Source organism: Alosa pseudoharengus, unplaced genomic scaffold (genome assembly GCF_046254945.1).
Source record: "Alosa pseudoharengus isolate Yale_2024_CS ecotype anadromous, Long Island Sound unplaced genomic scaffold, YU_APseudo_1.1 YU_APseudo_1.1_scf_21, whole genome shotgun sequence".
NCBI classification, from domain to species: Eukaryota; Metazoa; Chordata; class Actinopteri; order Clupeiformes; family Clupeidae; genus Alosa; species Alosa pseudoharengus.
This window is the reverse complement of record NW_027468674.1, coordinates 8,483,577-8,488,913: the sequence shown is the minus strand read 5'-3', so window position 1 is coordinate 8,488,913 and position 5,337 is coordinate 8,483,577. Positions and strand designations below refer to the sequence as shown.

The 5,337-nt window shown below is 40.5% G+C and overlaps 1 long non-coding RNA gene across 1 annotated transcript; it reads right to left on the bottom strand.

Moving 5' to 3' along the window:
- Positions 1-2,858: 2,858 nt before the first annotated feature.
- Positions 2,859-4,779, bottom strand: LOC143138396 (uncharacterized). Its single transcript, XR_012990194.1, has 2 exons — positions 4,225-4,779; positions 2,859-3,814 (listed from the first exon to the last, which is right to left on the bottom strand). It is a non-coding gene; the product is annotated as an uncharacterized LOC143138396 (long non-coding RNA).
- Positions 4,780-5,337: the final 558 nt, after the last annotated feature.

The window sequence follows — 5,337 nt, the reverse complement described above, 5'->3', positions numbered from 1 at the left end:
AAAAACTTGTTAACAGACTATATATCATTAAAAAACCTATCAACTACAAACGTAATCAATACTCAGGATACAACCTCTCCTTGGTACCCCTTTATCACCTACCTACAGTCCTGACACTCTTTGCCTGAGATCCATCTCCACACCAACACACTTCATCAACAGATACACATATCCTCGAACACTGGGCAGGGGATGGTAGCTGGAACTATTATTGTTATTAAGTGTGCTTGCTGAAAGCAGAACACTTATTGTTCTTCTTAAGTTTTCTTATTCCTGTAAGCCCAATTTTTCGTCAGCTCCTGCTCCTAGACCTTTTCAGATATCGCCACCGGTCCAACTCTAGAACGTCCGGCCGGAACCGGTGTAGTGTGGAAATTGAAAAGGATGTCACTGACCCTTGTCATTCTTCCGCCATATTGGATTGAATAGAAAGTGAAACTAAAGTTTCACAGGTCACAAATTTGGTCCGAACTTCACGAAACTTGACGTACATGATCCTTGGACCAAGCTTCACAAAAGTGACAGCAAGGATTTTTGATTTTCAAAAGCGTTTGCCCGTCACAGCCAAACGAAATCGGTGGCGAAGCTCCGAAACAGGAAGTCGTCCATATCTGTCACATATCGATACCAAATTTTGTATATGAACTCGGGACTCCAATGTGAGGGTGCATAAGCTAAAAAAAAAAAAGAAATATTCCAAAAGTTTCCAGCATACCACCCACAGGTATTTGGTAACTATCACCTTTTGACTTTGCAGTTGCACTTCTATCACAATTTTTTCCAAGTATGCACAATGTCTCCGGGCAGCCACAATGTCTCCAGGCAACCTTGCCCAATCATGAAATCCTTGCTCTGCCATGGGATAGTATGGACTTACGAACTGAAGTAGCAAGGATAACAGTAGCTATATATAGCTTACATATTAGCGTTGTTTTCACATTGACGGTTTTCAAATTAAATTTTTCATTATTGTTAAATATCATGATGGGAGAGTATTATTAAAAATGTTACAAGTATGCAAATGTATATGTTTACGGGCATTTAGGTTTTACTGTGTTGTTTTGTTATAAAGACATGCAAGGCATTCTGGGCCATGTAATGAACAGTGGTCGGTAGCACTCCATAGCTAGCCTGACGTAGTCATACTCAATTCTAGTCAGAATTTGAGTCTGATACTGCTCCATAGAGCTGTGATTATGGGGCGTGTTTCAAACGAACCAGGAAAAAAAATGCCTCTGCACTCAATTGGATAGACCTACAACCAATCAGAGCAACGGAGTGTGTGACGTATGTTAAGCGACGCATAGTTGATGTCAACAGAACTCAACTGCACGCTAGAAGAAGAAAATGTGAGCGATTTTCGCAGGTGTTGTAAAAATAATGTAAGGATACACGGAGTTCTTCAACACACGAACCTCATTTTTGAGAGAAACAGTAAAGGTGAATGCATATACGATCAAGTTATCCGTTTAGGATTACAACTCCACAACACTGCAAACAAATCGCATCGCATTTGTCGGTCCTGTCAGAACTTTATAACACGGTTGGAACGCGACATGCCCGTGTTTAAAAAATGGACAGAAGACGAAGGAGACCAGCCTGAAGAACCGTGTTCATCTGAGGCATCAGAGACGCCCCGGACTCTGAAGAAGTTCTGCCCCAATCCGTCAACTCCAACCGGTACAAAAACGCGAAGAAGCATTACAGAGGTAAGCTTGTTAATACATTTCTACTTCTTATGATATGACTATGAGAATAACCTCGATTGCCACGTTTCACATGAGTTAATAGTGAGTCGTGATTATTGTCCAATGTGATAAACACTGTGCATTCCCACACTCCTCATTTCCGTGAAATCTATCTATGATTAAATCATCTAGTCATATTTTGACATGCCTAGTATTCTGGAAGCCAGCCCGAATTTCAGTGTAGTGTGAGCAAATGTTACCAGGATAAACTTGTACCTGATGTGTAAGTTGGCCTCTGTCACTTTGTCAATATGTAGAAACTTCATTTTGTAATGGACTAGCATGTTATCCAACCCCCACTTCTGTGCTCTGCACCTCTGTGGGGGGTGGGCAGTGTTTCTCTGACCTGCTCAGCAATTGCATCTGGTGTCACCATATTTAACAGTCTGTATTTTCCAATGTATTGTCAATGCACGTTATACTTATTAGGCTATACTGTAATTCTTCACACTGATGTGTTCACTTATATTTCAGGTTGTCACCCATTTTCCATCCACTTGACCTCCACCTGGAACACCTAAACAATTTTCTCAAATCATTTATGAGAGGATTGGGACCAAACATGTCAGAAATGTCAGCAGCCAGAATCAGTAGGTCCATTGGCATCGTCAAAGAGCTAATGGACAAAACGGACACAGAGCTGGAGCTGACAAGGCCGGCTGGCATTCATCATGTGGCCCGAGAACAGGACGTTTTAACACTGGTAAACGTTTTCAGGGAGACACAACTTTCCCAACAAAAATCACCCAGGCAGGCAGTCTCATGCATTCCCGAATTTCAAGAGAAACTTTTTGGCAACGCTGAATTACCAGGAGAAAATAATGGACTGGCAAAATGTGCCTATTTAAATAATTAAGTAAATGTGAAATGTAAATGGTGATGGTAATTTGTAAATATTGTTTTCGTAAATGACAATGTAAATAATTGTTTTCATATAATAGTTTAGTAGTATCCACATTCTTGAAAACATTTTTGTGTTTTCTTATTGGTTGTATGTTCAAAGTTCAGCGTATATCTTCAAACATTACCTATTATGTGTAGATATTAAAAATCTTTATTGAAATGTCTTATTGTTTGTCTTTAAATGCAGAAACATCACCAACCAGTAGAGAAGTATAAACCATTTTAATTTTATTCAAAAATATTAATGTAACAGAGGTAAAAAAAAAGGCATTTGCACAACAACAGGACCCTGAAGCTACAAATTTGAGCCTGAATTTGAAGCTAGCCTGAGATCTTCAACATTGACAAGCCTGATTCCAAGTTACTTGGGGATGATTGTATCTTATCATCCTCATCCTCGTCATCAAAGTAACCAGTGTAATCCATGTCAACCTGAACACGGTCATCCTGAACAACACAGTCATCAAACAAATTAGTTTGACTCTGTTCGATGTCATCAAAAACCTCATGCATAATTCATAGTATCTTTTTTGCATGTTCCAGCTTGTATGTAGGGAGATTATGGATAATGAAGTCCAGGTCAAATATCTGTGTGCACTGTTCTAAAACTGATCAATGAGTTCATCTCCAAAACCAGTGCAGGCTGTGTCGACTGTGTAAAGTGGTATGTTTTTATGGTCCTGAAGTAAACTACTCCTGTAAGTTTGTAACAGTTCCCTGATCAAAAGTGTGCCCTTAGGTGTGACTATTCTGTGTTTGTGGTGTGATGAAACCTCCCCTTGAAAGTGTTCATATTTGGGGATTAGCTCCCCACAACCTTCAGGTTCACAAGAACAAACAGAATGGCAGTGAGTGCAGCACAGATGTCCTAGATCAACAGATGTGGTGTGTTCCTCAAAATGGCAGTACAAAGCTTTCCGCAGACAACTAGTGACTCCATTAAAGTACCGTCTTAACTGCTGGGTCAAGCTTTGTACTAACATCCCTCACAATCCAGTGTAGGCACTCCAGTGTATGGCCAGGTACTTTAATCAGACCCACTCTGATGTTTGTTCTGTTTGGGCTCAGGGCCAAATTTATTGGATTGTCCATCTGAAGCTGTTTCATAACCCTGGCTCTGGATTCCCGATCAGCAGAAGCGGTCAATGTCAGCACAGGTGTACCTGGAATATATAGCAGTACAAAAAGCAACCAATAAATAACAGTAAAAATAAGAAATTATGAGTAGTATCATTTAGTACTTTTTAATGACTGTACTGACATCTAAAAAGAATACATCACTTATAAGGGGTACAGTGACTAGCCTACCAATATGGGTATGGTGCTTGAGTACATAAAGCAACACCCAAATGCCCTTCTGCCCTTTTGCAGCCTGACCACTGATAGAAATAAAACAGTAACCTACATTAGAATGTTTTAACAGCTAGTTCGCTACAATCACACTAACGTTATGATTGTACCAAGTCTGAGTTAGCGAACGTACAACGATACCTAGGCTACTATGTTTACAACATGGGATTCATATCACGACATTGGGAGTTATTTACTAAGTCAGACAGTTAGACTCTCTTACCATTTGTAAGTTAGATGAACTTCGTCCATGACGATACCCATTACGTTGGCTTGAAAAACATCGGAGCCTAGCATGTCCCTCCACTTGTTCAGCAGCCAGGATTCCGGGCTTCAAAAAAGGATCTGGCAACGACCGCTGGCTATATCCACCTCGTCGTGCACGCCGAGTTGCATCGCCATGATGCCCATTTCAGTTGCTTCGGCAAAAAACATCTTTCTTATCAACAAATGCCTTGATCCCGTTACTCTGTTCCTCTTTTAAAATTAATTCGCTGTCGATATCTTCTAGAACAGACCTGATAGCAGAATCTACACATCTCAATTCTCCAGCGGCAGCCATCGTTGTTGTAAACGAATTCAACCCAAGCGCTCTTTGGTGACGTGGTGGATTACGTTACTGTTGAGCATCTGTCCATCATCGTATAAAGCCCGCCCTGACCATTTGATTGGCCCGCCAGTATTTGGGCGAGCATACTCGCGCCACTATTGATCAATGCCAGACCGAACTTCCCGACCTCAAACGTTGTGGGCGGGACTAAGTTCGGAATGGCACCCAGGCTACTCCATAGCTACATATTAATATGAATAGGTGTTTCTGTAAACCTAGGGACAATAAACAGCTATCTCTGTTACAAAAACGAGCTGGTAATCGCTCATTGAAGAGGGAACTATGATAAAAAGATTGTTTTCCTAAAAGCATGGAGTTGACGAAAGAATAAGCAAGCAATGACGATAGGTGGCAACGTTGTGTTACATTTCACTAGGGGTGAGCTTCACAAGTAAGGAAGGTGCAAATATTATGTAATTTATCATGGGAAATTATTGGAAATGTTATTTCTTGTTTATTGTAATTGCAAACCACACACATCCATTTGTAATCACATGTACACTTTTAATACCTTGAAAAGATTCTCATTTCGTTTATTTGATGTTGCCTAGCAACGGAGCGTTCAGAGCAAAGATTCTAGAACAGAGCTTCAGAGAGACACGTTTTGAGTTCGTGGCCAAGTACCTAAAATATCGGTTTCCATGTGTATGTGCTGGATGGCGTGCTTCCTTTATGAAAGTAAGTGTTTTATAGAGTTACAGACATAATGAGTCATGTTGTAGTGGT